Source organism: Artemia sp. Qi Xiang Cuo, chromosome 10 (genome assembly GCF_049724085.1).
Source record: "Artemia sp. Qi Xiang Cuo chromosome 10, ASM4972408v1, whole genome shotgun sequence".
Classification (NCBI taxonomy): Eukaryota; Metazoa; Arthropoda; class Branchiopoda; order Anostraca; family Artemiidae; genus Artemia; species Artemia sp. Qi Xiang Cuo.
This window is the reverse complement of record NC_142803.1, coordinates 67853117-67870990: the sequence shown is the minus strand read 5'-3', so window position 1 is coordinate 67870990 and position 17874 is coordinate 67853117. Positions and strand designations below refer to the sequence as shown.

At 33.7% G+C, this 17874-nt stretch overlaps 1 protein-coding gene across 1 annotated transcript in view; it reads left to right on the top strand.

The window, feature by feature from the left end:
- LOC148948083 (uncharacterized) overlaps nucleotides 1–17874 on the top strand; it is a 53657-nt gene that overhangs the window by 34904 nt on the left and 879 nt on the right. The window lies entirely within an intron of this gene.

Below are 17874 nucleotides of genomic sequence, written 5' to 3'. Positions count from 1 at the left end.
TATCCTCCAGTTGACCTGATAAATAAAAGCTAATACCATTCCCTCTTTCATCGTAATACCATTTGTGCTCTTTCACAGCCTGGACACACTTACGCTCTTTTTATTTTATAAAATTTTAAGAGAAGAAGTTGTAATAGAAGTAGCCCCAAAAATTCTAAGTTATTACCTTCAATCATTCTTGGTATATTGCTGATATGTCTTATTGGCAACCAGCATATGAACAGTGTGTTTTGATTTAATTTTAAAGCTACTTTTAGTTTTAAACACATTTAGATTGGAGGGTTGATAGCCCTCCAATCACTTTTGACTCTTAAGAGGGCACTAGAACTTTTAATTTTCAATCAACCTAGCTTCTTTGAAATACCAATGATACTACTAGCTAGACACCGGTGCCGCGCCGATGAGGGAAGACCAGTGGTGGTGGGGCCAAAACAGCATGCCACCGCCTCACCGCCGGTAAGATGTTGGCGGCGCGCCGCCGGCGCGGTCAATGTTGACCGCAAACATTAATGTTTTAATCAGTCCTTCTCAATTACAATAGATTCGAGCCTATTCATGAGTTCAAAAACTCACAAGTCGCTGGCTGGAAACTGGTCTTCTTCATTATTCATCGAAAGAAGTAGAAATCTGGTATAAACGAAATGGCTGTGGCGTTTCAGAACCCTTGCATAATACGAGTAGTTGAAGTATCTATTAGCTATATATTCTTAACATAAATAATTATCAAAATTAGTAGTTTTTTTTTCATCGAGCATTACTGCATACAAAACTTCAAATACCGTATCACAAAATTCGTCAGTTATCTGGGTAAAAACTTTGAATATAACTTAGAACTTAATTTTTTCATAATGCCCTTTGCCTTTATCTGTTTTGTCACCTTTAAAACAGTTGAAATGGACGAATTTGATATTGATAGTTTTTTTTGCTCTTTTAGATTCCTAAAAAGCCTTGTATTAAAAACTGGTCTTTAATAACAGTTTAAAAAAAATGCATTTTAAAGTTTTTTTTGGCTTCTACATAGAATATGTGCCATATAGGCTAAGGCTGAACTGCTGCTTTTTTATTGCTTTTGGCTGCTCTTTTGGATATTATTCATTTTTTCTTTTGGGGTTTCATTCCAAATTATAAATTTATAAATACCTAATATCAGTCAAATTAAAAAGTGCATCTAAAAATAGTAAATATACCAAATTTGAAAATTTATGATTAACTCTTCTCATGACAACATGCCAGTTACAAAGGAACATAAAATACTTAACTATGTGTTCGGTATGAAGAAAAATGAAGTGCCAGCTATTTTCTTAGGTAAAAAATGAAAAGCTCATCCGTTTTGAATGTAATTAAATAAAATAATATGCAGACGGAAGTAGCTCCAGGAAGATGTTGAGATTTTCTTCTTAGTTCGTCTCTTTTAATCCAAGCAAACTGTTAGGAGACTTAGTATCGCTATTGAGTTCAAGCTTTAATTTCCAAATGCTCACAAAAATTACCAAATTTAAGAAAGTCGTAACAATAAGTCACCTGTGGTCAAAATACTCAAAGACTCCTCTTTGATCCCCACCCGGGCTCAAAGCTTCGCTATGGTCATATCCATGAAAATCTTCAAAGAGTTTCTTTTTAAAATAGCTTTCAAGCGTAGTTAGGGGTATTTGGCCTTTTTTGCTTTTCTTCAAAGCTTTGGAAAAAGTTCTATAATATTCCAAATGTTACATTTGTTATATTTGTGCATACTTTTGGTAATCATTTGTTGGGTGATCGAATTTTCTAAACCACTGTTGATACGTAAGAACGTTGCAACATCTACCACCCTGAGGTCATAAGAATGTCAAAGACTCCTCCTTGAACCTCCCAAATTGAAAGCTTTGATTATGACCTGGCCTTTTAATGTAACTTGGGCACTGGACCAAGGGCGCCATTGTCACTCGAGCGCAACGTTAGGTAAAGATGTCGATATCGCTTTCGTCACACCAATTCGTTTTATTGTGAATCTGCCTGGTACTTATGAATGAATGTTTTCAAAGTAAAACCGATTCATCAATAAGAAGAAAAACGGGTTGGACGCAAATGTCCCTTTCCCTTTGGGCGATAAAATTGTACAAGTGCTGTATGAAGTATAACTTACGAAAATCTTGTTAATTTTTGTCAACTTTTCGAATTTTTGGCATCCCTTCTTTCAATAAAAAAAAAATCAAGGTACTATCACTTAAATATAATAACTCCCCTTGGCCCTCCTCTCTGGAAACCATCTTGATAGGATACCGTCTCTGCTTTAAATAAAAAAAATAATTAACTTATTGGCATCCCTGCTTTCAAAAAAAATCCAGGTATTATCATTTAAATATGATAGCTCACTACCCCCCCCCCTCTAGATACCACCTTGGTAGGATGCCGTCTCTGCTTTAAATGAAAAAAAAATTAACTTTTTGGCATCCCTGCTTTCAATAAAACAATTTCGAGATATTAACATTTAAATGTAATACCTCCCTACCCCCCCCCTCTGGATACCACCTTGATAGGATACCGTCTCAGCTTTACATTAGAAAAATAATTTACTTAATAATTAACTAGGTCACTATATGGTTCAAACAAACACGCAAAATAACGTTAAACAGCTGAGTGTTCCTTGAAAACAATTGAGGGTATGAGTAAAGGGGTACAAAGGCAACAACAAAACTGTCGAAATTATTCAGATATACCTAAAATTACTGGAAAAGGGACTCATAGATTCACCGTGGCATTCAATAAGATCCAAAGAATCTAATTAAAACGGAGCACGCACAAAAGCCATATTAAGCCAATAGTCTGTGAGAAATCGCAAAATACCCATGACAATGAACAAGTCCCAATGGGGGGCCCAGGGTCTATCAAAATATTTCAATGGTTTCCTAGGGAATTTGATATCAATTTTTTCTGTCTCCAATTTAAATGAAAAAAAATACTTATCTTTTTGGCATCCCTGCTTTCAATAAAAAAATGAGTCATTATCATTTAAAAATGATAGCCCTCTATCCCCCCCTATAGGCAATAATGTACAATTTTTTTATGAATTATATTTTTGGGGTAACTTCGGTTTCAATCTTTAATTCCCCAACCTTGTACATAGCTTAGTCTATAGCTAAATTTTGTCTCAATAGAAGGTTTTTTTTAGGGGGGGGGGGGTAAAAATGTTTCAGAAAGAAGATCTTATTTTCTATCAGGCGTTCAACAATTGAGTATTAAACATTAAGACAATTTTATCTAAAAACAGAAAAATAAAAAAAAATCCTGCAAACTTACAATTCAGCTGTAGGAACAATCTGTCGACTGTCAATTTCAAAATCCAACTGAAGGCTGAAGCTGTATAGTAGTGAATGCGTTCTATAATTCTATTGAACTTGAAAATAAAATTCTTGACTACGAATGATGTAAGAAATAGCGATTGGGAAACTGCATTCGAAATGACTTGAACTCATTTCATAAACACGATTCTTTTTTGTCAAAATATGAAGAACTGTGTATATTGCAGTATTTGCAATTGCATATTGCATTTGTCTAGTTTTTCTGCAAAGTAACAAAAGAGACCAAAATTAACGAACAACAGAGTGGTGAAGAATTATGGTATGCAAAGTAATATTTGGCAGGGAAAGTCACTGGTGATAAATCGATAGGGGTGGCACCGTGATTGCGTGATTTTCGGGGAACCAAATTTTTTTTCAGGGTGAAGCATAGATTTTCGGGGAAATACCCGAAAATTTGGGGATAGTGCAAGTCCTACTTGATTTCTAATTTGGAAATCGAAATACTAAACCACACGAGAAGGAAAAGCTCCGACTTTACGGTTGACGCAATAAAGAATTGCCGCAAAATTAATTTAAAGTCGACCGAACGCCACCGCAAATGTCGGCGGTGGCGTGCCTGCGGTGCACCGGCAATGTTGCGACACTTTGGCGGCGGTTGAAAGGGCCTCTCGTTGGCGGCGTTCGGTCGATCCGCCGGCGCGGCGCTGGGTTCTACTACTAGCTATGATAGAGCATTCCCGCCTATTTCCTTATATGCCCTATAGTGCTTATATGCCCTTTTGATACCTGCATGCAGATAGGTTTCTCGTTTAACTGAAACTCCTAAACAGTCCCTAAAAGTTTCAACTGAATACCATTAGTGTCGTTAGTTACAGTAGCCGTAGAAGCAGCATTAAATGAATACACAGAGGGTCTTCTGGCTAGTTCAAAATCCACAACCTATGAGGGTATGAAGGTGACATTTTCTGAGAATATTTCTGTTGTACGGAAGACAACCTGCTATCCGCATGCAGGTTGTCAAATTGGGCATATCAACAAAATCTTAGGAACAGTTTTGTGTGTGAAATAAAACTTACAATGCTTGTTGTGGGGAATGTTGAACTAACCAACAGACAATATTTGCATCATGATACTAATGCTTCTACTCCTAGAACTACTGCTACTATTTCTGCTTCTACTACTACTACTTAAACTAAGGCTGCTACTATTAACTGTACTCCTACTGCTACTACTATATTTACTGGTGTTACTACTACAACTAAAAAACATAAGGCGAAAATTTTGGGCAATATTGTAACTATATTGAAATAAATCGAAACACACTATGCCCATATAAGTTGTTAAGAGGACGTGTCAGCAATGCTTCAGGACTGATTGATGGTAATAAGTTGAAAATTCCATCGTGTGTTGAATGGGAAGTTGAAAAAAGGTGTTATTTGCATTCTGCTACTAATGCTGCTACAACTTTTGCTACGTATAGTTACTGAACGCTTGAACAATGCTGAAAAAAGTGATGTATCAAAACTTTGTTTGGATATTTGTTATGGGATATGATGGGTGTTGGAGAAGGTATCTCTCAAATCACTTTGACTTTAAAATGGGCACCATAACTTCAGATTTAAAATCAAGTGAGACCCATCTGGATTTGATACGACCACCCATCAAATAAAAACCTTATATGCCCCCAGGACATAACTTAAAGCTCTTGCCCCAGGGCTCTGGGGGGTTTTGCCAACCCTGGAAGCATTTTTATGTGTTCTTTGGACTATTTTCAACAATATTACCATTGAACAATTTTCAACTTAATGTTTCAACTAAAAGTTTCAACTTAATGCCATTAGTGTCGTTAGTTACAGTAACCGTAGAAGTAGTATTAAATAAATACACACAGTCTCTTCTAGCTAGCTCAAAATCCACAACCTATGAAGGTATGAAGGTGAAATTTTCAGGGAATATTTCTGTGTTACAGAAGACAGCCTGCCATCCGTGTGCAGGTTGTCAAATTGGACATATGAGCAAAATCTTAGGAACAGTTTTGTGTTTGAAATTAAAACTTACAATACTTGTTGTGGGGGTTGTTGAACTAACCAAAAGACTATATTTGGATCATAATACTAATGCTTTTACTCCTACAACTACTGCTACTTTTACTATTACTGCTACTAAAACTAAGATTACCACTATTAATTGTACTTCTACTGCTACTATTATATTTACAGGGCATAACTTAAAGCCCTAGTCCCAGCCCTCTGAGGGGTTAAGCCAACCGTGGAAGCATTTTTATGTGTTCTTTAGACTATTTTAAACAAAATTGTCATCACACAATTTCATTCAGATGCATTTGGTGAAAAGAGGGGTAGTTGGGTGAGGGAAAGGGGTGCTACTTGACCATCATCACTATTGAATCTTAAAAGGGAAGTAGAACTTCTAATTTCAACCAAATGAGCCACCTCTAAAGCTTATACAACCATCCCCTTCATAAGAACCTTAAATGCCCCAGGGTATGACTTACGACTCTCGCCCTCTGGCTCTGGTAATTTGTATCAACCTCAAAAGCCTTGCTATATGGCATTTGAACTATTTTGAATGAAAGGACTGTCTCAAAATATCTATTAGATACATCTCAAGAAAACAGGCCATGTTTGTGTGTGTGTGGGGAGGGGAGAAGGGTAGCTGCGCTTTGATCACTTTGACTCTTAAAAAGGGCACTAAAAATTATGATTACTAATTCAATTAGTCCCTTCCAAAGCATTTACGACCATCTATTTTATAAGAACCTTATAGTCCCAAAGGGCATAAGTTACAATCCTTTCCCTGAGAGTTGCAGGGGGGTGTGACTTCCTCACAGACATTATTTCCAAAACCTTCAACTACGATGAATAAAAGTGTTATCTCAAAGTTTTGATTGGAGATGTTAAGGCAAATGATGAGCTTAGAGGGGCCGGGGGGTCTGTTTGCTCTCAAATCACTTTGACTCTTAAAAAGGGCACTATAACTTCCAACTTCAAATCAAATAAGCCCCATCTGATGTTTATACGACCACCCATTCCATAAAAACCTTATATGCCCTCATAAAATAACTTACAACCCTATCCCCAGGGTCTGGTGTAATCCCTAGAGACATTATTATATGTTCTTTGGACTATTTTGAAAAAAATCGCCATGTCATAATTTAAATCAGATGCGTTAGGTGAAAGAAGGGTTGTAGGAAAGGGGGATAAATGCCCTTACATCACTTTTGTCGCTTAAAAAAGAACTAGAACTTCTGATTTCAAACCAAATGAGCCTCTTCTAAAGATAAGCAACCATCCCTTCCATAAAATCCTTAAATACCACCTGGGCATAACTTACTACCCTTGCTCCTTATCTTCGGGGTTTGTTTCAACCCCAAAAAGCCTTGCTATATGATATTTAGACTGTTTTGAATAGAATGGCTATCTCAAAGTTTCTATTAGATCAATTTTAGGACAATACGAAGTGTGTGTGTGTGGGGGGGGGGGGTAGCTACCCTCTGATCACATTCACTCTTAAAAAGAGCACTAGAGCGTCTGATCACCAATCCAATGAGGCCCCTACGAAGTTTATATGACCACGATCTCAATAAAAACCTTATATTCCCTCAGGGTGTAAATTAATACCTTTGCCCTGGGGGCTGTAGAGGGTTTGTCATCCTAAAAGACATAATTTCCAGACCTTTCAACTACGTTGAACAAAATGAATATCTCAAAATTTTGATTGAATGTGTTTGGGAAATGGTGGGCGTGAGAGGGGGGTTAGTTGCCATCCAATTACTTTCGACTATTAAAAGGGGCACTAGCCCTTCTAATTTCCAATTGAATGAGCCCTGTTTGAAGTTTCTATGATCACCCTTTTTATATAAATCTTAGGTGCTACAGAGCATTACTTGTCCTGAGGACTTTGGGAGGGGGGGGGGGGTTGTCATCATCAAAGACATAATTTCCGGACTACGTTGAACAAAATGGCTGTCTAAAATTTTTGATTGAATGTGTTTTGGAAAATGGTGGGCGTGGGAGGGGTGTTAGTTGCCCTCCAATCACTTGACTATTCAAAAGGGCATTAGCCCCTTTAGTATCCAATCAAATGAGCCCTTTTCGAAGTTTCTGCGACAACTTCTTCGATTAGAAGTGCCCTGGTTTAAAAGAAAAAAATAAAAATTGTACATTGTGCCAACATCGTTCTTCACTTAGGTAGCACTATTGCGCTACCTATGACAAGGTTTAGTAAAAAACATCACCATAATATAGAGCAAATTACAAAGAGTATTAGCCCTTTTAATATCCAATCGAATGAGCCCTTTTTAAAGTTTCTACGACAACTCCTTCGATACAAAGTGCCCTGGTCTAAAAGAAAAAATATATAATAAAAAAAAAATTATTCATTGTGCCATTTCGTTCTTTACTTAGGTAGCGTTATTGCACTGCTTGTGACGAGGTTTAAAAAAAAATGACATAATATAGAGTAAATAACATTGGTCAGGGAAACATTTTTACAATTTGGTGAAATAAAATATTTGAGAATGCTGTGGTTGAAGTTTTGATATTCCCCAAATTTGTGGGAATGAGAAGAAAGATTCAATTCTTTTCTCAGGTTTTTATAACGAACCAATGGTTTTTAGGGCGGGAGTTTTCCCTTTTTTCTCTTTAACGGCTTTCTCAACAAATTTTCGCAAAAAAAACAATGCCCCTGGGGCCTGGTCCATTGTCACGTTAAACTGATATCTATAATATCTATCAGTGGTTTCCATTGATATGATCACACGCAAAACGGCCGTTTTTGCGTGATCAGTCGAATTTTCTTTGTTTTTGGCTGCAAGTTTCTGCATCCTGGCTGCGTTTCAATTTTTTTTTCAGGTTTTTAGAACAAAGCAATCGTTTTTAAAACGGGAATTTTTCCTTTTTTTTCTCCTAGACGGCATTCTCAGCAAATTTTCACAAAAAAAACAATACCCCATGGGCCTTGTCCATTTCCGTGTTAAACTGGTGTCTATAACGTCTTTCATTGGTTTCCACTGATGCGATTTCACGCAAAACGGCCATTTTTGTGTGATCTGTCAAATTTCCTCCGTTTTTGCTGCTAGTTTCTGCACAACGGCTGCGTCACGGTTCAACGGCTGCGTTGAAATAATTCTACTGAGCCGTTGAAAACTGCATCCGTTATTTCAAATTGAGAGCATTGTAGAATCATAAATTGCTAGTAACTGAGAAACTAAACATGTTTATCAAAAGTTTTCCGTCAATATTTGACAAACAACATGAGGATGGTGTCCTTTCAATACAAAATTTTAATAGATGAGTCCTTGGGGATTTGTTCAAGGAAATGAGCCAAGGAGATAAGACTTGTATTTTTCATTAGGCCTATTCAGCCTAGGTTATTACAGGTTAGCCTTTTGAATATTTTTCTTGGCTTCTACAATTTGTATTATCCTGTTTCACTGCATATGTTTTTTAAATATATTTTTGTATATTTGTGCTTCAACGGCTGTAGTGAACCGTTTCTTTGTGAGCATTTTTGTGATTTTCCCGCATCCGCTATCTATGAGCTGTTTTGCGTTAAAAAAAAATCACACCAGGGGGGAACCAAAGGTCTCAAAGCAAGTTTTTCGAAATGTTCTAAATATTAGAATGCATTCAGCTGGATCTGCTTTGAATAGCCTATGGTTTGTTTTTCGTCTACTTTACCGGATTCAAGTATACTGGAGGCAATGGTCTCTGATCAAAAACTATGATAGAAATAAAGCCTAGAAAGAAACAAAGACCATAGGCATCTCTTTTGATTTCTAGTTTTACAAGATACAGTTGTATCCCAGCCCTCTGTCCAACCAGTGTCATATATCCCTAAGCTAAACTGCGATTACAAAAGTTTACAATTTTGTAAGTTTGCAATATTTTATTTCTTTTTCCATCTTCACTTTGTTCTTACTGCCAAAAAAGAAAAAATAATGGTGAAATTCTACTTTAGCTACTTTTGGTTATCTTGGAAAGGGGTTAGGCTAGGAAAATGAAACCATCAGAGATGGGTCCACAGGTTAAAGTAGTCCTACAAAGGTGTTTTGAAGTACCCACCTCCACTTGTTCTCCCTCTAGAGGGTCCTGACCTTTGATGACCCTTAAAAATCTGAGTTTTATAAAAGGGAAACCTTTCAAAATAGATATTTTGCTTAAATAAAGTAAAACAAAATAGTTTTCATCTTCAAAACTTTGCTGAATCCCAATTTATAAGGTTTTAAAGATATGCAAATACACTTCCTAAATTTTGAAAAAAACGATTGATATGGATTAAAATTTAGTAAATATATACCAAGTCATATTATTGAGTTAGTAATAAAGTGAGTACACCATTTGATGCCTTTTTTTATGCTGATTACAAATATAACAGCCATTTCTATCAGAAATGAATTTTAGCCCCCCCCCCCCCTATATATGTCAATTCAGGATAAAGCCTATATTTGCACATATAGGGGTGGGTGTTAGGTTAGGGGGGGGGGGGGGCTGAAATTCATTTCCAGTTGAAATGATTATTATAGCCTATTCATAATCAGCATAAAAAAAAGGCATCAAATGGTGTATTCACTTTATTCCTAACTCAATAATATGATTTGGTATATATTAACCTAAAATTTTACTAAAAAAAGGGAATAAATGAAAATTAAGGTAAAATGTTGTTTTGTCAAAATTTCAATAGGTACAGGCCTAGACCTGTCATGTAGGCAAATTTCAGAACCCTCTGGAGGGACAAGGAGTGGAGGTGTGTACTTCAAAAGACCTTCCCAGGACATACTTTAGCCTATAGACTCATCCCTGAAAGTTTCATTTTCCTAACCTGACCCTTTTCCAAATTTAGCTAAAGTAGAATTTTACCAAAAAACAGCAATAACATTACTATGTAATCTAAGACTGAAGTACTAGACTTTTGACTTGTAAGATTCTATATAAGGGGCTTTTACCTGCCTTATAAAGTAGGTCTAGCTGTTTTAGGTAGGCTGAATAAAATATTCAGGAATGGATCTAGGACCTCAATGACCCCAAGAAAGATATTTTAAGCTGAGGAATGTTTTGTATACCTATCTTAAACTTATAATGATTGCTGAACTATCTTTGAGTAACACTAGGCCTACTCTAATTTTAATTCAGTCACAGGCCATCAGGGGGTTGTTTGCTGGAAAAAGATTTATTCTTCCATTTGCGAATAAATAATTAACAAAATCAACACTCAAAGGTGAATTTGATTCTGTTTTATTTTTAATTATTTATGTTAAGCAATTGTTTGAAACTAATAACAATTTTTATTAAACAGCATTCACATGCCTGTCTAGGCAAAAACCTTTCACAAGTAAAATTTGGTGCTTAGCTAAAACTACAAATTTAGTTTCAAATTGTCATTTATAGCCAATTAAGAGAGCTTATGCTCACAAAACATTCAAAATTGTAATCCCTATTTATACTGTTACAAGATAGTGGATGAGATAAGCAAAACAGTTGCCTTAGTGGGCTTCACTATTATGTCTGGTGTTGTATGTTTGCCTAAAATAAAAAAAAAAACAATTAATGAAAAAGCAAAAATGTAGTTTCAGTTTAAAAATGTAAACATAAATGATGAAAAAGTGGAACTTGACACATTCTGATGGGCTGTAATTTAAAATCCTAGATGATTTCTAGAGTATAGAACTCAGTTTCTAGCCAAGTGCCTTGTCTAGGGTGTCTAGCTAAGCACCAAATTTTACTTGTGAATGGTCATTGCCTAGACATTGAATTCTGGCTAGACATGGGATTCTAGCTAGACATGCTTGTGAATGTGGCTTAAAGCATACTGTTTACCATTACTGTTTTGTCCAATATAATTAAAACTTAACTCAACTTTAACAATAAAAACCAAAAAGATTAAGGCTTGTACCTAAGTTATGCCCAAAACCTTTGCAAAAGAAAACACAACTTCAGTTTCTTTGCAATCAGACAAAAAGGAGACCTATAGTAATGCATTACGGAGAAAAAAAAACACACACTTTAGATTTTTTTTTTATATATCTAGATATTTTAATATAACTAATTTAAAATTAATCTTGAAGTTAAATTCACTTTATTAGTCAAGTTTAAAATCATTATAAATAAGCAATCAAATCAGAACTTCATATGGAGGATCCTGATGATGTTAACATTTATGTAGGATGCTTTATTCTTATTAAATAGAAAAAAGTGTTTTACAACTGAAAATAAGCCATGACATTCATGGGCATAGGCAGCATTAGGCAGCATATTGTCTAGGGGGGAGGCAGTTGATAGTGTGATGGAGTTTTATCAACTGCTTTTTCCAAACCATCTGCTTTTTCAGCCATATCTAATGTAAATTTGAAGGTCTAGGGGGGGGGCAGCTGCCCCCCCCCCCACATCCACTGGTAAACTGACCAGAGAGTTGTGAATATCAATTTATAAATACATAAATTTCATAGAATAATGTCTTAAAGAGGGTGCAATCAATGAATGTAAAGCCTTTCAACCTCAGTCCTGGCCAATAGGCTCAACATGAGTTTTGCAAGATTTAGGTCTTTTCCCAGAAACATATTTGTGGCTTTGGAAAAGCTTTCATAGCTCTTGTCCATTTTGCCCTGTAGACTTCAGTATACTGGCTCCAGAAAACAAGAGTTATCATGGATAGTATTCTCCATGCCATTTATTAGGGCCCTGAGGATACTGCAGAGTTTCTTGGAATTGAACAAATTCCAATCATCCAGCAGATTGGCTCTATGATTACAAATTGTCTCTGAATAATGAACAGGTGGATGCCTAGGTTGCTGTTTATTCAATTTTAATTAAATTTGATTTTTTTTTTTTTAAGACAAAACAAGAAATACACCAGTGAATACCAAGATCAATGGTAAATTACACACAAAAATAATTAGTGCAAAAATTATTGTAAGTGCAGAACTAATAAATCAATTGTTCAGAAATTAAAAACATATTATTAAATGGGGCAGCTGGAAGCTGGGCATGTAACCTCAAAAAATTAAAAAAGACACACAAGAAAGAAAATAGAGAGATCTCAAATCAAGCAAGGGTTTAAGTAGGGTACAGTTAGTATCCTGGTTAAGAGTCCTTGCTTTATCATATAGTTTTGAAAGTGGCTTCAGTGATGAGGCAAAAGTTGACATCTAAATAACAGAACAGTATGAAACATAAGGCTGTTCCAGGCTGTAGAATAGGAGTCTAAGAATTGACCATGGAAAAATGTGTAAATTTTTTAAGAATCCCAAGGCTTCTGGAGACATTAATTTTAGTGAGGTCAATGTGAGGGTTGAAGGAGAGACTTTGATCAAGTAAGAAGCCTAAGCATCAAACACAACGTTTTTAGGCCTAACAAGGGAAACTCTGGATGCATGTATTTTATTTAAACCAGAACAAGCCCTTGAAACTCTTGATGAGATATACATTAATTAAAAAAGAAAACAAACCCTATTCGCCTTTCACCTGCCAAGATAGGCAATAAGCTTGAAAGGGCAAGCGAGGTTATCACTCTCAGCTAATTAAAACAACATTCATACCTTGCTACTCAACACACAAGAAACTTATCTGATGAAGGAATAAAGGAAAAAAGAGAGAAAGAGGAAAAGACAAGAAGTAGATAGAAAAAAGAGCAAAAAAAAGCAAAGTAAATCGGGGAAATATCTTAAATAGAATGACAACCTGGAGTGGGCTTAACACCAAATTCACTCACAAGATAAAAGAAACTTCTTTGCCCATGACTTGAAAGCCGGAAGACTAGGTGCATTTTTCACACACTTGGGCAATATATTCCAAACATGGGGACCATAATGGCGAATCACAAAAGATGCCCGAGTGGTGCTCCTAAACTCATGAGTTAAGTCATTAGCTTTTCTTGTATTATGGTCATGACGGTCTCTATTAAAAGTAAAAAGATTTTCAAAAGCAGGGTTGAGCAGCTGATTCAAATATTTATACAAGAAAATCACGACTTGGTAATCTCGAATTTGGGATACATCCATTAACCTGTTCTTTATAAAATGCTTATGAGCAGGAACCTCATCAGAATCATAAAATCCAGATACTAATTCTACAGCTCTATTCTGAAGTTTTTGTACTCTTTTGAAACATGTTACAAAATTACTTGCCCATATAGAGCATCCGTAGCTAATATATGGGTAAAATATAGAAAAATAAATCATTTTCAGGATCTTTTTTGGGACTAGATTTTTAATTCTTTGCATCACCCCAAGGCCTCTGCTTAATTTTAGAAATTAAGCAGATTTTTTAATGCCTAATTTTTTTTTAGAAAATAAAAAAAACATGACTTGCCAACATTTAAGGCAAGATAATTAACATCAAACCACTGAATAACTTTCAAAAAAGGGCAATCTTGTTTGAACAGAGATCAGACTCAGTTCTACCAGCTGTGTCAAGAATACTGTCATCTGTAAAAGCTATAAATGTATTGGAGAAGGACAAACTTTTGTCACAATTAGTGACACATGCAGATTGACAAATACAACAGCAAATGGCAGGTTTTAGATTTTTCAACCGTATTTATGAGGTCAATTAACATATATTAAAAAGAGTTTCAGCCCAATCACAGATCCTTTTGGAACACCAAACTCTGTTTCAGGCGGGTTGGAAAGAGAGGATCAACTGAGATTATATGACCAGATAAATACAATAGAAAGGAAGAATAAGTGCTCCCTCATATTCCAATATGGGATAGCTGTCAAAGAAGAATCTTTTGTGTTATTGAATCAAATGCTTTACATGCATTAAGAGAAAGAGTAGAAGATATCAGGCTAGAGTCAAGAGATGTATGTATATAATTCAAGAGATTTGCACATGCATGCTCAGTTGAGTGCTTTACCCTAAAACCAAATTGGGAATCATGAAAAAAAAATTTTGAATTAAGAATATCAAGAAGTTGAGAAAGCATAGCTCTTTCAAAAATTTTACTAAACACTGATAAGAGAGATATAGGACAATATCTAGCAAGGTCATTCCATGAACCCCCTTTAAAATTTATAATAGCACAAGCATTATTTAATGCCCTTGGGAAATCACCATTTTCAAAAGGCATATTGAAAAATCATGTAAGAGCAGAAACGTTGGCAGAAAAAATTAACTTGACAACCTTAGTAGAAGTTCTGTGTGGGCCAGAAGATGAAGGACCTTTCAAACTATTAACAAAATGGGTTCTTTACACCATTCAACTGGGACGCAAACAAGTATCCAATATAATTATATAATGAGTCATAAAAAGAATTAAAAAGTAAATCTACATCAGATTCGTTTTCAAAAATACCCCACAAATGACCACATTTATACCACATATACCACATAATTATATAATGAGTCATAAAAAGAATTAAAAAGTAAATCTACATCAGATTCGTTTTCAAAAATACCCCACAAATGACCACATTTATACCACATATACCACATAATTATATAATGAGTCATAAAAAGAATTAAAAAGTAAATCTACATCAGATTCGTTTTCAAAAATACCACAAATGACCACATTAATGACCCCACAATAGCCAACTCCTGTTCATTAAATTTTAAAGACAAAAAACCTCTCAACATTCAGTGGAATAATAGGACCTATTAAAAATGAAGACTATATTTACTTGGACAACCAAAAAAAGTCCCAAAACCCCAGGTCTATCAACTCTAACTAAATTTTCCAGGTTAATAAACAAACTCATGAATTATAAATTAAATGGATTTTTTTTATTTGCTAGTTTAGCTGCAGTCCGATGGCTTTTTCCAGTTTTGACCTCATCCTGACTTTTGTTTGCAGGGTTATCACTTGTTCTAGGACAATTATGTAAATCACTACTGGTTGACAATTCTACCTGCTCCTAATTAAACTATTATAAATTGAATATATTATAATTGAATATATCCCCTTCATCTCTATGAATACTAACACCCATATAGATAATTTTTTTATTTCAATAATTTCTCTAAAAACTTTGTAATAGTTCTATAGACGTACATACAGTGTTTGTTTGATCAAATAAAGTATTGTGCTGAGGAAAGTAAAATACCTGTTCTGCTTCAGCTGATTCAAAAACTTCTGGGTTTTGATTATGTTTTAGTGAGCAATTTAGGGCATTTTTGTGTTGATGCAACCTATTTTCTAAATTCTGTTGTGTTCTTCCTATATATAATTTACCACAATAGCATGACTATTGTATACTCCCCTTTGTATGTTTTTTGGAAACTTGTCTTTTCGATTATTTAGCACAGAGATTATAGTTTATCCAGATTTAAATGCTGTGTATATAGTATGTTTTTTTAGTTTTGTAATTAAATTCTGTGACAATATTGGGTTATGATATAAAGCGATGCAGTTTTTAATTTGATTTGACCCAATTTCCTCTAATATTTGAAGGTCCATTAATTTTTTTCTTTTTTAATAATTTCAAAAATCATCTTTTTGGGATATACATTACCTATTAGAATATACTTGATAAAAGTTAATTCACTACTCATATATTCTCGTGATGCTAATTTTAATACCCTATCAATTGAAGAAATAACTACATCCCTTTTACTTGTGGGTGATTTGATGCAAAAGATAAATAATTGTTGATGGTAAATTGAAAAAGCTAGTTCATTATTATTTTGGTGGATTCAAATATCCAAAAACAGTAACTTATTCTCTGTTTCTTTTTCAATTTTAAAAACTAATTCCCTCCCAAGTTATTTAAATGCTCCATAAAAGCTTCAATTTGTGATTCCCCACACTTCTAAATAACTAACATATCATATATCTGCCCAAAAATTTAGTTTTGAAAAAATATGTTTCTATAGCTAAAGTTTATATATAGTCTACATAAATATTTGCTAACAGCAGACTTAAGGGTTCTCCAGTTGCTAATCTCCTAATTTCATGAAAAAAATTATTTCTAAACCTGAAATAATTAGTATACCAACTAGTTATTTTAACTAAATTTAATATAGTTTCTATTTCAATTCCCGCAGATAATTTTTCTATCTCATTTTAGTGTTTGTCAACTTTTTTGGATAAGATACTTAAAGATTTATCAAAAGGTAACCTATATAAGTATCTATATATGTATATATATGTGTGTGTATATATATATATATATATATATATATATATATATATATATATATATATATATATATATATATATATATATATATATATATATATATATATATATATATATATATATATATATATATATATATATATATATATATATATATATATATATATATATATATATATATATTTTTTTATATATATATATATATATATATATATATATATATATATATATGTATCTATACAGGTTATAATCCATTATAACCTATAATGGATTTTATATCAAAACTAAACAGTCTAGATTCATTTCATATTTTGATATAAATAAGTTTATTTTTTCAGAATTCTGAGTTTTTTATATAAGAATTTCAGAGATATAATAAATCTTTGGAGATATAAATTATAAAGATATAATTTCGATCTTTTCCGGTGGTGAATTAGCTGTTGATACTATAGGTCTTAGAGGAGGCCTCTTGTGTTTATTTTTGACACACCATTTGGTCTTGGATAGATTGATCCTTTTGGAAAGAACTTGTAATACATATATGGTGTGATACTTCCATTAGTTTTAAGGCCTTCTATATCCTTTCTTAATTTTGCAACTTACGATTTAGTTGGATCTGAGTTAAGTTATTTATATTTTGAAATATCTTTTAGAATTGTTTTTATTTTACTATCGTAAACATTTTTTTCTAGAATTATTACCGTATTGCTTTTATCAGCTTTCGTTGTTGTTAGAGAATCATCTTTTTTATAATCTTTAAAAAAAAATTTGTTCTTAAGTTCTTATGAAAAATTATCAAAATATTCACGATCCCCAGTCCCAAATCATCTGCATTATTAAAATCCTTTGAAAAGTTATGAATCCCTGTCTCAAAATTTGAAATGATTTCCTCTATTGGTACTTTTTTAGGATTTAGTCCAAATTTTACACCTTTCTCAAGTATTTCTTTTTATTCTTTGGTTACCGTCCTTTTGCTTACATTAATAACACTTGGGCCTATGAAATGTTTAGGTTTATACACTGATATTTTTTTGTTTTTCATGTTCCTATTTCAATTGCAAAAATTTCTGGTTTAATCTTTCTATAGAAAATCATAAAACATGTTTAAAGGAATTTTTGAAAATTGATATAATTTGATTGAAATTATAGGGGTTAAGAAAACCGCTAAGGTTTTTTGAAAAAAAATCTATTTCTTTTAAAATTTGTGACCTCTGGAAATGTTTATCTTTCAATACATAATTTAAATTTTGTAAATCTACCTTTCTCGTGTGATTAGCCTCATCATATGTATTTAAATGATGCTTGAAAGAAAACGATTTTGAAATTATTTTATTTACTTCACAATTTTCTAAAAACTTGTTGTGTAATTATATTTGCATTTTTTTTTTTGCTAAATTCTAAAATAATAAAATTGCATCTGGTCTTTGCCACCTTAAGGCTAGATGTTAATAATTTCTTAGACCACACTGCTTTTCCACACTTAGGGATACTTTTGTTTTG